At 45.5% G+C, this 17,817-nt stretch overlaps 1 protein-coding gene across 7 annotated transcripts in view; it reads right to left on the minus strand.

Annotated features, from left to right (window-relative positions):
• The window catches only part of LOC121483564 (A-kinase anchor protein 17B-like), a 110,791-nt gene that overhangs the window by 14,389 nt on the left and 78,585 nt on the right, over positions 1 to 17,817 (minus strand). For 2 of the 7 annotated variants that reach the window (XM_041742230.1, XM_041742223.1), the window contains exons 1-4: positions 14,871 to 15,233; positions 13,307 to 13,381; positions 10,573 to 10,638; positions 8,582 to 8,685 (exon numbers count right to left, since the gene is read on the minus strand). The gene's annotated coding sequence lies outside the window, so the exon portion shown is untranslated. Of the gene's footprint in view, positions 1 to 8,581; positions 8,686 to 10,572; positions 10,639 to 13,306; positions 13,382 to 14,870; positions 15,234 to 16,439; positions 16,518 to 17,378; positions 17,402 to 17,817 lie in introns of those variants that run through there. The other 5 variants (XM_041742224.1, XM_041742226.1, XM_041742225.1 and 2 more) reach the window with 5 other exon arrangements.

The raw sequence follows: 17,817 nt of genomic DNA on the forward strand, positions 1-17,817 counted from the left end.
GGCAATCAACGTAAAGAATTTAAAAGCACTGCAGAGTGCAAGTAAACATATCCACAGGACCCACTGGCTTGCTAGTTCTGACCTCTCTGCTCTAAAGTATCTTTTCTCAGCTGTTTCTTCAGGGATAGGACTCTACACCTGGATTAGGAAGCATCTGAGTTACTTTCTGACTTTTCCAAGAGGACCTGATCTTAAAAATCAAAATCCCAGCCTCCATTAAAATCACCAACACAGAGGAACCTAGCTTGCTCAAGTCAGAGGGGCAAGTGACTCTCAATCTCAGGGTAGTAGGTTCAAGCCCCAGGTTGGTTGTAGAGATTACTTAAATAAATAAAATAAAAAATAATAAAGTAAAATCTCCAATGCAAATTCCTGTTTCCCAAAAATAGTAACAAATTACACATTTGTCCTCATTTCTTCCCCTGTTGTTCACAGGCTTTAAAATTAAATGTTTATGAATATCTTAAAATACTCTTCCAGAATAGGGAGCTAATTTCCAATCTTATTTTTTAAAAATATTGAGGCACATGTCAGTTCGTAATGAAGTTATAGTCCACTAAGGCACTAGATTTTTTTGTACTTTTGCCAAATTCATGTCTCTTCTTGAAATTGCTAAGGGACTGAAGCTGCTACCTTTTTCATCTGTCTCAGGGACCATATGATTTCTCATCTCTGTTTCTCTTTGTGTTATTGTTCCACTCTACCGCATATCTCTTTGACTAACCAATGACTTCCTTCTTCATAAAATTTCAGTGGCTCTTTATAGTCTTCTTACTGTGCATCAATGAATACAGATAGGAGCTGACACTTGTTCCTTTTTGAAGCTTGCTTTCCCTTTGGCTTCCAGGCCACCACCCTCTTCTGGCTTTTCTCTCACTTTCCCAGTTGGTCCTCCTCAGTCTTCTTTGTGGGTCCCTGTTCAACTCTCTTTCCCTCAACTATTTGTTGTGACTTGGCTTTTACCTTTGGTTTACCCTTAACTTTGGTTGTGCCTTTGGTTTTATGCAATATATCTTCAGCAAATAATCATGTTTAAAATGACAGATGTAGATGAGCTCTTCTTGGGATAAGAGAACAAATAACCAATCCCCATGGAAAGTCAACATTTAGCAATCACCTGGAGGAGGAAGGCTCAGCAAGAAGTCAGAAGGAGCACCCAGACATGTAGGAGTGAATAAAAAGGGTTAGCGGTATTAACTATAACTAAGAGGTCAAGTAAGGTGAGAACAAAGATGCACTACTGAACTTTTGTTTAAGATTTTATTTTTAAGCAATCTCTACACCCAACGTGGGACTCAAACTGACAACTTTGAGATCAAGAGTCTCATGCTCTACCTACTGAGCTAGCCAGGTTCCCCAAGAAGTGTCCACTGAATTTCACAGCATAGAGGCTAGTGAAGGCAAAACCCAGATTATAATAAGGTGAAGAGTTAAAAAGAAGTAGAGAAGCAAAGCTAGTGTGTGGATTATGATTTTAAGGAATGGAGCAGGGGTGCCTGGCTGGCTTGGTCAGTAGAGCATGGGACTCTTGATCCCGGGGTTGTAAGTTCAAGCATCTAGAGCATGTTATAGGGCCAGTTGAGGATTTAAGGATCAAGGAAAATAATGTATGACAAAGTGATTTGGAAATCGTAACTTGCTACATACATGTAAAGAGAAATCCAGAAGGAAGGTGACTAAGGACTGGTGAATACTCTCATTTAGAGAGTGGAGGAAGAAGAGACTCTGAGAGGTGTTCATCTCAAGAGACAGATGAGAACTTCTTCTGCTCTATGTGCTGTCCTTTGGTGCTAGGGTTCTAAGAAGGAATATCCGGATTCCCTGACCTCAAGCACTTTACGGTCTATTGCTGTGTTTCACAAAATACAGTTGTGTGAATCACCTGCATCCAGATAGGCTTGTCTTAAATACATATTCCAGGGTCTTATCTCAGGCCTAATGAATCAGAATTTCAGAGGATGATGAATTTGAATAATCTTAAACTCATGCTGTATTGTTTTAGAAATGTTTTGTTTATGAAGGATCTTACCATAATTTATAGAATCATTCCTCTCAGGGAGGGTCTGGGTTATTTTCATTTTGTTTTTATTGTGGATAATGCCTTTTTATAGTAGAGGCAGTATACAGTATAGGGATAAGGTTGTGGGTTCCAGAACCATGCTGTCTGGGTTTGAATCTCAATTCATATCACTTACTAGCTCTGTAATTTTGGGCAAACTGTGTAAGTCCTCTATATTCAGCTTCCTCATTTTAGTGTAAATATCATCACAGTGTGTAATTTAATTGATGCAAGGACTAAGGGAGTAAATCATTGCAACGTGCTTAAAATGGGCCTGGTACAGGGTAAGCACTCAATAAATATGGGCTATTATTACTGTTACTATGTATCTTCGTGAATCTAGAGTCAAACTTCTGTTGAACTATCTCCCTAGGATAAAATTTCAGGATGGGATTACTGCATATGTGGACTTTAAGAAACAAAGCAAACAAAGGAAAAAGGAAACAAACAAAAGAAAACAGACTCTTAAATACAGAGAACTGGTGGTTACCAGAGAGGAGGTGGGTGGGAGGATAGATGAAATAAAGGGGACTGAGGGCATACTAATGGTGATGAGCAGTGAGTCATGTATAGAGTTATTGAGTCATCATATTGTACACCTAAACTAATAAAACATTGTATGTTAATTATGCCTCAATACAAAAGTATAAAAAATAATAAAATAAAAATATTAGAGCATAGAGAATATGGTCAATAAAATGGTAATAGTGTTTTCGGTGACAAATGGTGACAACACTTATTGTGAGCACTGAGTAACATATAGAACTGGTGAATCAATATGTTGTATACATGAAGCTAATATAGCACCATATGGTAATAATACTTCAATTAAAAACTCACATAAAATATGGATGGAGGGGGATGCCTGGGTGTCTCAACTCTTGATTTCGCTCAGGTCATGATCTCAGGGTTGTGAGATTGAGCGCCGCATCAGGCTCCACGCTGGTGTGGAGTCTGCTTGAGATTCTCTCTCTCTCTCGCTCCCTCTGCCCTCCCCTAGGCCTTACCAAGAAGTAGGCTTTTTACATATATCATGGTTTAAATGCTACAGCAATATCACTGGCAACCTCTGTCAGATTACTAAAAATTAACTAGACAGTGCCTGGCTTATAGGTGCACAATAATTAATTCCTGTTGTGATGCTTTTTCCTAAAGGAGACCTCAGCCAAAAACTAACAAAAAAAAAGATAGGAAGAAGAGGAGGATTACTACCATGAAAACAGGTAGGAGGGAGAGAGGGAGGAAGAAGGAGAAGGGAGAGGAAGAGGAAAGAAAGAAGAAAAAAGAAAGGAAGAAAGGGAGGGAGGGTTCTGTACTTACTAACATGGAAGGACGCTGGTGATACTACAGGGAAAAATTAAAAGCAAGTCACAAGATTGGGTGCCTGGGTGGCTCAGTAGGTTAAGCGTCTGCCTTTGGCTCAGGTCATGATCCCAGGGTCCTGGGATGGAGCCCCATGTCATCAGCCCCTGCTCAGAGGGGAGCCTGCTTCTTCCTCTCCCTCTGCCCTTCCTCCTGCTTTCTCTCGCAATAAAATCTTTTTTTTTTTTTAAGTTTCAGGATAATGTACAATATGATCTTGTTATTGTAAAAGTAATATAATAAAGTAATAAAAGTAATATAAGTACACATGCCCCTCTAAATATAAAGTCTGCAGAGATGTATATCAAACTGTGAACACTATTTCCCCTAGGAAATGGACTGAAAATTATGGGAAAGGAATAGACTTGCCCTTTTTACTTTGTACATTTATTACTTTGATTTTTGAATATTTACAATAAGCATGTGTTAATTTTGTATTAAAAAATTTTTTTTAGTTTTTCTTTTAATTCTAAGTAGGCTCCACACCCAATGTGGGGCTTGAACTCACAACCCTGAGATTTAGAGTCTCATGCTGTACTGACTAAGCCAGCCAGGTGCCACTGTTTTGAAATTGTTTATGAAAAAAAAGGAAAGTCACATGATGATAAACTATTAAAAGGAAGCAGTTCACAACTGCTGATCTAAACTTGCTCAGAAAGGATCAAAACAGTCATAGAATAGCACCTCCCTTCCCCAATCAGAGACACCCCTCTGTCTGCCATCACTGGAAAGGCCCACAAGCATCTTCACCCATAACCGAAGTCTGTGTGGGTCATGACCAAAGCCTGGGAGATTAGAACTTTGGATAATGAGGAAGCGCTTGGCCACATTACATAACATAACAAACTACACAATGTCAAGACATTTTGATGAGTTTTGACCTATGTACACAAACCTATGAAACCATCACCACAATCAAGATAGTGAAAATGCCCATCATCCCTAAAAGTTTCCTCATGCCTCTTCATAATCCTTCCCCCACCCCCAGCAAACACTGATCTGACTGTAGAATGCTTAAGTTACAACTGATTTATGTTGTAGCAAAAGTACACAGATGTTTCTGGAAAATACTCATAGTTACATCCAGTACTCAACTAACAGGTGCTTTCTTCTAAGTCAGGATAGAAGCTTAAATGTGCCAATCCCTGAACCTAGTTAAAGTTGTATAGGGTCCGTGGGTGGTGGGATGGGGTAACTAGGTGATGGGGATTAAGGAGGACACGTGTTGGGATGAGCACAGGTGTGCTGTGCAACTGATGAATCACTAAATTCTATCCCTGAAACTAAAAATACACTATATGTTAACTGAATTTAAATGAAAAAAATGTTTCAGAAAGCTGTATAGGGCTCTACTTTGCTCTTAAAAAACAGATCTAAAAAGGTTTATGCTTTCCCACATACAATCCCTGTTTTTTGTTTGTTTTTAAAGATTTTATTTATTTGACAGGGAGAGGCCACAAGCCGGGGAAGAAGCAGAGGCAGAGGGAGAAGCAGACTCCTCGCTGAGCAGGGAGCCTGATGTGGGGCTCGATCCCAAGACCCTGAGATCATGATCTGAGCCAAAGGCAGATGCTCAACCGAGTGAGCCACCCAGGCGTCCCCAATCCCTGTTTTAAACTCTGTTTAAACCAAATAAACATATTCAAAAACCAATCTGTCCTAAATAAGATATATTATTTAGGAGATATACACTTCATACATATTTATACATGGGAATAAAACTATATCTACTAAAATAGATGGAATCACTGTGATCAAGTTATTAAGCCATGACAAAACTGGCTGTTTAGAACAACCTTTTTCAGGGGCGCCTGGGTGGCTCAGTTAAGCGTCTGCCTTCAGCTCAGGTCATGATCTCAGGGTCCTGGGATCGAGCCCCACGTCGGGCTCCCAGCTCAGCAGGGAGTCTGCTTCTCCCTCTCCCTCTGCCTACCACTCCCCCTGCTCGTGTTATCTCTCTCTGTGTCAAATAATTTTTTAAAAGGCTGAATTGTAATAAAGATTTTTAACTCTTCTCATGTTCTACCATGACCTCCCCTGTCCCCTCCCCCATGTGCCCACATTTTCTCCTAGTCTTGTGATTAAAAGCAACACTTCTGAGACCTCTTCTTCTTTAACACCTTTGCAGAGGCAAACGAGAGCTCCTCCAGCCTTAAAAAAAAGTCAGTCATTCAATAACACTTACGCAGCATGCATTCCAGCAGTATCTTGTGTACATAGGCATTTGACTCAACATGCGCCCAATGCCAGAACATTTCTAGCAGATTCTCACGGATGACAACGGCTTTCTCTAGTCACCTGTCCACCTCATCTACTTCTATACCTAGCAGCAAAGCTGACTAAACAGCCGTAGAATAAGAGAATAGAGAAAAGCAACCAGTCTTGAGAAGTTCTCACAAGTGTAAAATGCTTGTTGTAACTGGCAGTGAAAATTCCAGAAATTCTGTGAAGTCTGCATCCAAAGTCACTCTGATACCTCCTTTCATTTCAGAGGATAGAGAGAGTCCTCTGCTATGTTTGTCTCAGGGCTTTTATTTTTTTTATTTTTATTTTTTTTGTCTCAGGGCTTTTAGATCAGAAGTGTGACTTCACAACTTTAAAAGCATTTGAGTCATAAGCAAAGTTTTCATCATTCATCCTCTCTCACTTTTACTCACACTCAAATATTTGCTATCAGAGTTCTAGCAAGGCCATGGCAGCAAGGCACGTTTTTTAAAAACAGTGAAAAAAAAATAGGACCATCTGCACAATTGCATATCCTCCCTCAAAGTAGTTCTTTGCTGCCTTTCTGTTTTCTCCAGGCCTTTGAACCTTAGAGTTAGTCATTTTGAAAGCACTTAAGATGGATCAGATTATATCAACATATTTATAGTCAGTGGGGCAGCCAAAATATATCTAGGTCAAAGCAACCTAGCCAAATTCCAGTTTCCTGGCTAGTACAGAGTCCCAGTGAATCTTGACCAAATAGCAGTATTCCCTGGCTCTCCAGTCAAGAGGTCATGGATAAACATTCATGTGTTTTGACACTTCATTAACCCAAATAGCAATTTTCAAACTGAGCCTGACCATATGCTCTGATTTTGAAAAAGTTAAAAATCACATCATTAAAATGAGTGGCACTCAGTGTTGCAGTAACAGTAATAGAGCCAATACGGGACCCATCAAATGACTCAATTCCCAAATCAAGATCGTCCAGAGGGCTTACTGGGGCACCGAGGGCTTTAGGGACAGAAAGAAAGGGACTTCTGGACCCACAGCCACTCAGCAACGATAAATTAGCAACCATGGAATACTGGCATCCTGCTGACGGAGAATCTCTTCTACAAACACTCAAAGAAAATCTGCTCTAAGGTAGAGTTTAGTGTAAACTTTTTTTTATTATCGTTTCAGGTGTACAACACTGTAACTTGACATCTGTATACACTACAATGTGATCACTGTCAAAAGTCTAATTACCATCCATCGCCCTACAATTGACCCCCTTCACCCCTTTTGTTCATCTCCCTCCCCCTTCCCCTCTGGTAACCACTGATTTCTTCTCTGTATCTATGAATTTGTTTTTGCTTTGTTTTGTTTTGTTTTGTCTTCATATGGTTTGGTTTTTAGATGCTACACATGAGTGACATCATATGGCATTTGTCTTTGTCTGACTTATTTCACTTAGCATAATATCCTCAAGGTCCATCTATGATGTTGCAAATGGCAAGATCTCATTCTTTTTTATGGCTGAGTAGTATTCCATCACGTGTGTCCATATACATATCTTGCACATCTCCTTTATCCATTCATTCCTCAATGGACATTTAAATTGTTTCCCTATCTTGGCTATTATAAATGATGCTGCAGTAAATATAGGGGTACATATATTTTTCCAAATTAGTGTTTTCATATCCTTCAAGTAAATATCTAGTAATGGACTGGCTGGATCATATAGTAGTTCTATTCTCAATTTTTTTGAGGAATTTCAGTACTGTTTTCTATAGCGGATGCACCAACTTACATTCCCACCAACAGTGCACAAGAGCTCCCTTTTCTCCACATCCTGGCCAACACCTGTTATTTCTTGTCTTTTACACTAGCCATTCTGACAGGTGTGAGGTGATAGCTTATGGTGGTTTTGATTGGCATTTCTCTAATAGTACAGGAAATTCTGACCCTGAAATGAAGAAACCTAGATTCATGTTAATTCATCTCTTTGGGCAACTTAATAGCCCGTTTTTGTTTCCCTATCTCAGAAGATCATACTAATGGTTCCTTTGTGTGATGATGTGTGTAAAAGCAAAGTGTTTTTAAAGCCAATAAAAATAAATTGGGGCACCTGGGTGGCTCACTCGGTTAAGCATCTGACTCTTGATTTTGGCTCAGGTCATGATCTCAGGGTCATGAGATCGAGCCACACACTGGGCTCTACACTAAGTGTGAGCCTGCTTAAGATTCTCTCTCTCCCTCTGTCCCTCCTCCTCTTGTGCGTGTGCTTGCAGTCTTGTGCTCTCTCTTTTTGTATCATTAATCAATAAATAAACAAGTAAATATTGATCTAAGAAAAGATTTGTGTTAGGTCTTTCCATGCAAATGCATTTATATAACTATGTGTTGCTGTGGACAAGAGCATGGGAGAGATTTTTTTTTTAGATATGCACAGGACAGTGAGCCAGACCCAGCTGACCCATTCTTTGGCCTTTTGCCCCTTCTTCAGCACCAGAAACATTCTTATTGTAGAACACCCCTTTCCAGACACTTCTAGCCAAGAACACCACTTCATACCTTGGATTAATGTACTGTAATGCTACTAAGGTAGACTCATTGCTTTCTCTTCTTTGTGTTACAAAATAAAAGCTACCAGGGATTTAAAGGAATGTGGCTGGGAATCTTTCCTTTTGCCTCAGTCACTGCACAGTCAGGGCATTATGTGTGGGAAATGAATACCACGAAGTCACCAACCAGTGTTTCGTGTCTCAGTTTTACCTTCCTGTCTGAAAATGACCAGCAAACTCCCTGCCTGCAAGTCGCCACCTACAGGGGAAAAGCAACCCTTACATGGGATCACGCTTTGCACAACGAAGCAGTTTCTGAGAGCAGCAGCATCTCTCAACCTTTTTATAATCCCAAGGTAAACTTAATTTGGATACAAGTCCTATGGAAGAGGATATTACCCAATACCTTATGGCGAAAATGTGTTCAAGGAAGGAGAGCCTGGAGAAGCCACAGTTCATATGAACTCTTCATGGTAGCCTGCTGTGTCGTGGCATCTTGACCATGGAATACTGTCAGAGAGAAAGTGGTACAAAGTCAGAAATGGACGAAATGGTTTCAAAAAATAAGGCAACTGCATATTTACGATTTTTGGCATAAACAGTGCTGAGACCTACATGGTTGTACTTATAGACCATCACGATCTGGTTTTTCTACCTGTTTAATAGTAATTCCAGGTATTGACGTGGTCAACGCATTTCTCATTTTTCACACCCCCAGCAAATTTCTGTAGAAATTCTATAGAGGAAAAAATCCTACTGAAGTGATAGAGAGACTTGCTGCATGTCTGGTTAGCTGTTCCCCTTCTTTGGGGATTTGCATTTTCCAATTACTTTTGTTTTACTGAAAGAGTGCTACTCTTTCCAAAGGAGTTCCACCACTACTCTGTGCTACCAGCATGGCAAAGAGTGCCACCATGAACATCTTTGTACACATCTTTTAACAGATTATTTCCTCAAAATATGTTACCATGTCAAAGGGCAGGAGTGAGCTTATATAGCTCACGACATATTGGTAAATCGCTCTTGTGAAAGATTATGACAGTTTATCATGACATCAGCAGTATTAAACTGCCGAGTCCCCTGTGGTGCTGCTGACACTTGGATCATTGCCATTTTTATTTCTGCTACCTTTATTAGTAGGTAAGGGCAACTTGAAGCAGCTTGAGCTCTCATTTTTTTAATGAAATTCAATAAAAATTAAACATTGGCTCCAGCCCACCCCAATAGTCAACAGCCTATTCAATGTCTCTAAGCTCCAGGTTTTGTTCGCATTCCAAGGCAACAAGTGTAATAGAACTCTTAACTTCCATGCCCCCTACCCAACTTACTCTCCACCTCCACTTGCCTGCCCCCACCCAGTGATTCCCATTTCTCTAAACAGAGCCACCCTCCTCGCCCATGCTCAGGCTCAAAACCAGGAGCCGTCCCTCCCTCCCTCCCCTTCGGCCCTTGAGCAAGTCCTCCTGACTTAGGCTTACCTAAGGCTTACCACATTCCCAGGCCATGTCCACCATCACTGCTGTTCCCCGGGCCCAAGCCAGCGCCATCTGGAACCTGGATTACTGCCACCCCCTCCCAACTAATCTTTCTTGCCATCCTGGCCCCCCCCCCCCAGAGTCTATGCCAAGTGACAAGCAAAACTATTTTTTGGAAGCCTTAAATCAAATTGTGTCAAAACCCTCTAGTGGCTTCTCATTGTGCTCTGAACAAAATTCAAACTGCTTACCCTCAAAAGCCGGCCCCTGCGCACCTGGTTCAACTCATTTTGTACCCTTCTCCCCTACCTCTGGTTCTCTCCCTATTGCAGCCTGTTGGCTGTTCCTCAAATGCACCAAGTTCACTTGCCTAAGATTTTCTCATGGCTGGCTCCTTCTCATTTCTCAGATTTGGCCTAAATGTCCCCTCCCAGAGAAGCCTTCCCTGAATGCCAGCCTAAATAGCATGGCTCCCCTACCCTGTCATGTTGGAGCAAAGCACCCCATCTTATTTTCACTGTAACACTGAAATGCTCAAGTATCATATGCATTTATTTATTTATTATTTATTTATTTTATCATATGCATTTATTAACGTGGCTTTTGTCTGCCCCGCTACCTGCCCCTCAGTCTGGAATTTCCAGGAGGGCAGGACTGCATCTGTCTGGGTGACCAGTTTATCTTCAGAGCCTAGAATAGTGTCTTGCACATCGCAGGAACTTCATCATGCTAACCGTTACCTCAGAGATTATGCACATCAGCTACATTTCAAAGGTGTTACCTCCATATGGAAAATGGTAACAACAACGCCCACAGCTGGATGGTGAAATGCCAGCGCGGACCTGCAGGATCCTTCAGGCTCCCGGAGCTGTTAACGTTCACCAGTGAACCAATGTTGCCAAGGTCCACCTAGCGTACCTACCAAGCAACGACTCCGTTTAAGACACTTTGGGGGCTACAGCAAGGAGTCACCCTCAAAGAATGGAGTCTAGAGAGAAAAAGAAATTAAGACAATTAACTTGGAACCTGAGGAGCAAAATGGCAGGTGCCACGAGAAGCAGAGGATACTTCTGGGCCTCAGATGAGCACAAATGATTCAAACAGCCTTTCACACGAAATGAGTGTTAGAATCCCTGGGAAGATGCATCCGGGCTCTTCAAAAGTGCTAGCACTGTTCCCTTCAAGCATGTTGGGGCATGTGCAGGAACAGTGGGTTGTAGCTGTCGCAGGAGCCAGCCTAGGGGAAGATACTGCTGCCACGTGGTCAGCCAGGAGCCAGAGGCACTGTCCCACAGCGCCCGGACAGACCAGCATAAAGAAGAACTGGCCGCCCCCAATGCCAACACAGAAATGGCTTGCGCCTGTCTGTCCAGAACATATGGAGTGCCTTCGGGGACTTCTGTATGAACATGTTTAACATGGTATTTGCTAAGGAGTGGTTTTCTGAGTTGGTCCCCCCTCCCCCGAACTCTTTTTACCACTTTCACCTACCTCCTATACCCAGCAAGCATACCGCAGAAAGAAAACCTGAGTCCAAGTGAAGGATGAAGGACAACAGCAAACCCTGAATTAGAATATTCCTGAGTGGGGGCTGGTTTCCCCTTGAGCGGTAGTTTGGGGGCCTACGGGGGCAGGGAGGTGCCAGGACTGAGGGATGCAGAGCACTCAGACCCCAGCTAAAGGAATCTGTCATGCACAGCTCTGGCCTCTGCAGTCAAAGTCAGATCAAGCCTCCTGATGTTTCAAGAGAAACTGGAAATCCCAATTTTTAAGATGTTCTGGGTTTTCTTTTCCCTTTCTTTCTTTTTTTTCCTTAGGTAATCTCTACCCCCAACATGGGGCTCAAACACACAACCCCAAGCCCAAGATTTGCATGTTCCACCAACTGAGCCAGCCAGGCCCCCCCAAGATCTTTTGGTTTTTCAGTGTTGACCCCGAGCTAATTCAATGGCTTTTTAAAATATTGTGCAGGCTGCCCCAGTGTTCATAGCAGCAATGTCCACGATAGCCAAACTGCAGAAAGACCTGAGATGTCCATCGACAGATGAATAGATAAAGAAGATGTGGTGCATATATACACACACACAATAGGTATTATTCAGCCATCAGAAAGGATGAGTACTTGCCATTTACATCGATATGGATGGAACTGAAGGGTATTATGCTGAGCAAAATAAGTCAATCAGAGAAAGACACTTATCATATGGTTTCACTCATGTGGAATATAAGAAACAGCACAGAGGATCATAGGGGAAGGGAGGGAAAACTGAATGAGATGTCATCAGAGAGGGAGAAAAACCACGAGACTCTTAACTGTAGGAAACAAACTGAGGGTTGCTGGAGGGGAGGGGGGAATGGGGGAACTGGGTGATAGGCATTAAGAAGCGCACATGATGTAATGAGCACTGGGGGTTATACACAACTGATGAATTACTGCACACTACATCAGAAACTAAGTATGCACTCACTATACGTGGGCTGATTGAATTTATAAAGTGAAATAAAATAAAATACTGGGCAGGCTGAAGCATACCCACCTAAGGCTGAACTAGGGTCTATCTCTTAGCTTGCTCCTTCTGTATGTTGAACCCCAGGATCAGTTTGGTCACAGGCAACTGGTGCTCCCTGAGGGTTCAGTTAAATATGCTGACAATCAGGCAAGGCTCTCAAGAAAGAGTGAGAGGGGATAGGCTTGGGGACCCAAGTAGGGCCTTGCAAGTGATCAGCACTGGTTTTGCTGTCTTCTTCCTTGGCGAAAAATTCCCAGCATCTCCCTAATTCTTACGACATCAGGGCCCAAGTTCCTTTCCAGGCTCTCCAAAATGTGACACTACCTCACCTCAGCAGCCTTATATTTCATCATGTGCCTGTGTCCCCTCGCTGCTCCAGTTGGGCCAGCTTTCCTTGAGTTCCTTCAAACTCAAGCCATTGAGCCCCTCAGCCAAATGCCCTCTTTCCTTGTGTAAATCCCACCCACCCTCTAAGGCCTTGCTCACCTCCCGCCTCCTTTATGAAGCCCTTTGTGACAGTAAGCAGGAAAATGCTTGAGAGCTCAAGGGTTCCTGTCAAGGGGACCAGGGTTCAAATCCCACCTCTGCCACTGAGCAGCTGATTTACCAATCTGCTTTGACCTTCAGAAAAGGATCATAGAGTCTACCTTTCAGAAATTCTGAAGGGTTAAGAAAAATGACACAAAATCCTCAACTCCTAGGAAGTGCTCAATCAACGTGAGCTTTTATTACTATTATGGTTGACCTTTCTCTGTGTCTCTAAGTGTTCCAGCCTTACAGTCGATTCTGGGCAGAGCACCAATGGATGGATTCCATATGGCCCACGTTTGCTCAGACTGAGCCCCAGACATTGGTCCATCTCAGTTTCCAGCCTGGCTTTAAAGAGCTTCTTAAAGTTCCAGGAACATGTTGGAAATAACATGGAACTCACAGAGACCCAAGCGGACTCTAAATCAGAGAGTTGCACAAGGAACACGACCCTGGCCCTGAAACAACTCAGTAAAAGTCCCTCTCTGGAGCACTGGCAGAAATGCACGCCGGGAAGATACACACGTAGCCAGAGCCAATGACAGAAAGAAAGGGTGTTTCCCCCTCCCCCTCACACACACAACACCCCTGTCATATTCACTACTCTCTGCACCTCACCTTTCCTTCTGATGCTGGAGATGGCACATGAAGCCAGCCAACGTCCACCCTCTTCACGTGTGTATGATGGGCAACCTGGACAAATGGGCCACATGGCAAAGGTCACCTTTGGCTAGGCTTAGATGGAAAGCATGCAGGCCCTGTCCCCCCAAAGTCAGTCGCATTCATCCTCTGATAAGCACCCTACCTGGGACCCCCTGGACACCAGCACCAGCAGGCTGATGATGCTTATCACTTTTCTCTGTGTTTAAGGAGGATCAGAGTAAAAGCACCTCCGTGCAATTTACTCCCCGCTTCCAGTTCTTCTATGCTTTGAGTGATCCCCTCCCAAACAAACGAACAAAAGCAGGGCAAAGTAAAGTGTGATTCCCGTAATGCCATTCTTTAAAAAGCCACCACCCCCCCCCGCAAAAAAAAACGCCAAAACCCCCAGAACTTGAGAGGTCCCAACTAGATGATCACAAGGAGCGGTTTTCTCAGCGCCAGGACTGAGCACCCCTCCCCCAATCGTGCTGTGCAGGTTTACGCTAGTTCGGCAGCACGAAGTTCCAAAGTCAGCAGCAGAGGCGCGCAGGAAGAAAGCACAAAACGGGCCTGATCTCTGAGACCCTACTGTCAAGCTAGAAAAGACACAGAGAACATGAAAAGACCCAAACGGTAGCCAGCCCTCGCGCTGGAAGCCAGTGTTCCCATGCAAACAAGTCAGTCACTCCTCGAGGTTGTCTAGCGGTGTTCAAAAGTTCTCCGGGAATGGTTGGCCTCGAATAAAATCGCAGCAAAGGCAGGGAACAAATGTGAAGACGCGGGTCACAAGGACCAAGACTACCCGATCCCCGTCCCCCGCCCCCGAGTTCGGGAATGGCGGGTTCTCTTCTAGCTTGGGCGTCTCCGACTTGCCTCTTCCCCTGGCCGCGCTGACCCCCACAAACCCAAGATAAGGCCCCGGCGCTTTGTGCCTTGTGGGTGAGTCCTGCTCTCCCAGTCAGACTGGATGTGGTATTATTCAGCCCGCACCAGAAACCTCAAGTGACTCCCGACAAGTCCCTGAAGCCAAGGACCGGGTCATCGGTGGGGCGGAGGCGGGGAGCCCTGCTAATGATTGATTGAATGGGATGCGTGCAGGCGGAGCAGGGGGAGGAAGCCTCGGCCCTTGGCGTGGGGATCGAACGGGAGAGGGCACCTTCAGGTCCTACAAGCGGGATGCCACGGCCGGCGTACCCCAGGGGAGTGCCTCGAGTGACCTCTGCTGGAACAGCGGCCGGAGGGGGCCCTGGAGTGGGTGCCAGAGCGCCCCCTAGTGCGGTGCCAGGGCCCGAGGAGGTGCGGCACGGTCTAGGGAGAAGGGAGAGGACCAGGGGAAGAGCCCAGGCGCATCTCTGGAAAACCTGACTCTGCAGGGGCAGGTGGGGCGACCGGGGCCTCCCGCGCACCCCCTCCCCAGTCCCCACCGAGGGCCCCGTGTGGCCCTGTCTGCGAGGTACCGGAGCTCCCCCTAGGCCAGGGCGGCCAGCGGGCCGAGACGCAGCGGGACGTGGCTGCTGCCCGCAGAGCGGAGGGCATTTACCGGGAGTCTAAGGAACCGCTGCGTCTCCACTCGGGTCTACGCCTGGGTAGCTGGGCCGCCGCCCCCGCCGCCCCCGCCGCCGCCTCTCTCCAGCCTCCGCAGTCGCAACCGCCAACGCTCCCGGTCGCTCCCTGCGACTGTGGCCCGCGAGGCCAGCTGTTGAATGGCTCGCGTCGAGCGCACCGGGCGCGGAAGCGTCCCCGCCGCATCCAAGTCGGCGACGCACGCGCGTGCCCCGGTGCCAACGCCCCGTGCGCCCCTCGCGCCGCTGCGGCCCTGGCTCGCCGCGGCTGCTCCCCGGCCCGGGCTCCCGGCTGCGGGCTCGCCCGCCCGCTCCCCGCGGTGGGCTCTCGCCAAACCAACAGCCTCCCCAGGCCGGCTCCGCCCCCTCGCTGCCATCCCTCAACTGGCCCGCAGGACCAATGGCAACAATGGGCTAGTCCCGCCCCCTCGGTTCCCCCGGGGCCAATCGCCTTCTCCTGAGGACCCATCAAGTAGCCCCGCCCCTCTCGTGCGGCAAAGCTGCTGCCAAAGTTTATCCCACTGCGCGGTTGCTCCTGACGATTGCGAGGCTTTGCCCAGGCTCCCCCCGCCCCGCCCAGTCCCCCCTCCACGAAGTTACAGTGATTTCAAGGCCGCCACTCACCTGGCCTGCCGACCCCCACGCGACCTATTCTTTTGAATAAGCGAATATTTAAGAAGCTAATGAGAGGTACCGTTGTCCACCTCATCCCTGAGCAGGGCTATTGTGAAACGTGCACCCGCCTGGCCAGAACGTGCACATCACAGGGTCAGCAAGACTCTAGAAGGTCATCCACTGACTCTCCCCGCAATGCCGCGTGTTTTGTGTTTTGTTCTTGTTTGTCCTACGCACAGGGGCTCTGCGCTCTTGGCTGGACGACTTCCAGTGAACAGCCACTTGGATAGCGCAAGGCTGAGTGATGCCGCCCCCCCCCATAACTTCTGGCCCCTCGAAGCCACACAAAGCCAGCTTTGCCCCTCTTCCCACAAGGGTCCAACAATTTGAAGACAAATCTGGCCCCACGGTTCTTCCAGGCTCTGCTGCTCCAAAAAACTGAGTTCGAGGCTCTGCTTTGAGTTTACGCCAATTCCTTTATATCTTTCCAGAAAGTGGAAGGTGGGAAGTAAGCCTCTCTGCCCCCCTACCCCAGCTCCCAACCCCAGGGCATAGACCCTTCTGCAGAGAGCAGACCAGGACAGTCACGTTCCCTGTCTAGACACTACATTTTTCTACTCCAGCTCCCTAGGATGGCATTTGCTTTCCTGACTGCCATATCATAGCCCACGAATATTAGATTTACTGTCAGCTAACCCCCAGGCTATTTCTCACTGCTCCTGCTATCACAAGGCTCTGTTTTCTACTTGATTAGCTGGTAAATGTCACTGGGTTTGGGGGGGGGGCTGCTAATTTCACTCTTTTTTCTATCAAGACCTCTTTGCTGGCTCATTCTGTACTTAACATCTCTCCATTTGTCTTGCTACTACTGCCAAGCTCAGGCCTTCATCCTATGTGCACAACTGCCAAAGAATCTCCTAACAACTCCTTACCTCTACGCTTGTACCCTCCTGGGTGGCCTGCCAATGCTCCTGTCTTCATCCATCTGACACCAGAAGCCGCAGTGGTCTCTCAAACACAAAGATAATCCTGTCACGCACCCAACCAAAAAGGCCACCCCAGTTTCAAATCCTTTCATACTCCTTTTCCACCTCCCTTTGCCTCCACGATGAGATCCAGAACCCCGACACGGCATGTGAAACCCTTGGTGATCTGGCCTCACCTGCCCAGCCTCATTCCTAGCTGTCTCGCCTCCATCACAGAGCACTCAATACTTCAGATCTACTGAACTTCCTGCTGTTTCTCAAATGACCCATGGTCTCCAACCACTTCTATGCCTTTCATACAAAGTCTGGAGTAACCTGCTCCCTCCCCTCCTAATCCTGACCTGTAATACACAGATATGTTTTATTCATTCATTGAATACCTATCCCGAACACCTACAAGTGTCAAGTATGGGGGTATAACAATGTGATTTTTAAAAATTTGACTTGATCTCTTCATCAGGTGCTTCCAAATAGAGGGTAATGATTCCGTTTCCATTCACATTGCCACCCAGACATCAGGCAGGTCTTTGTAATGATTGGACTTCAGATTCCTCCAGGCAGCTGAGACTAGGATCATTTTCCTTGTGAAGTATCATTAGATAATATTCAGACTCATTCCATTAAGGTTGGCAGTTTGAAGGCCAGAGGTCTTCCTTCATTTCCTTCACTTTAACTTACAAAAAACCAATCATTAAAATGTTCTGTATGTGAGAGAGTATATGCTTATTGTGTATGTTGGGTTCTTTTTCCCTTTTATTTCTCTTTTTAAAGATCAGGATAAGTCAAACCAACACACTGTACACTTTAAACTTACACACACTGTTGTATGTCAATTAAATCTCAAACAATTAGATAAATAGATCAGGATAGCAATTTGTAACATACCATAGGCATTGACGTTTCTGGATCTGTAAAGAAAGCACATGAACAGGACTGACTGTATGTTATAAAAATGAATCCAGGGGCACCTGGGTGGTACAGTTGGTTAAGCACTGGCTCTTGCTTTCAGCTCAGGTGGTGATATCAGGGTTGTGGGATCGAGCCCCATGACAGGCTCCATGTTCAGCAAGGCATCTATCTGCTTGGGACTCTCTCCCTTTCCCTCCGCCCCGCCCCCTGCTCGCTCACACTCTTTCTCTCTCTCTCTCTCTCTCTCTCTCTCTCTCTCTCAAATAAAAAAATAAATCTTTTTTAAAAACGAATCCACTGGAATCATGTAATTGCAGAACTTCAGTGTTGGAAGGGACTGTTAAGTTAATTTATTCAAACCCTACCCTAGATGCTAGAAACTACTATGTGGGCAGCTTTTCAGGTTCTTTACAAC

This window comes from Vulpes lagopus, chromosome X (assembly GCF_018345385.1).
Source record: "Vulpes lagopus strain Blue_001 chromosome X, ASM1834538v1, whole genome shotgun sequence".
NCBI lineage: Eukaryota > Metazoa > Chordata > Mammalia > Carnivora > Canidae > Vulpes > Vulpes lagopus.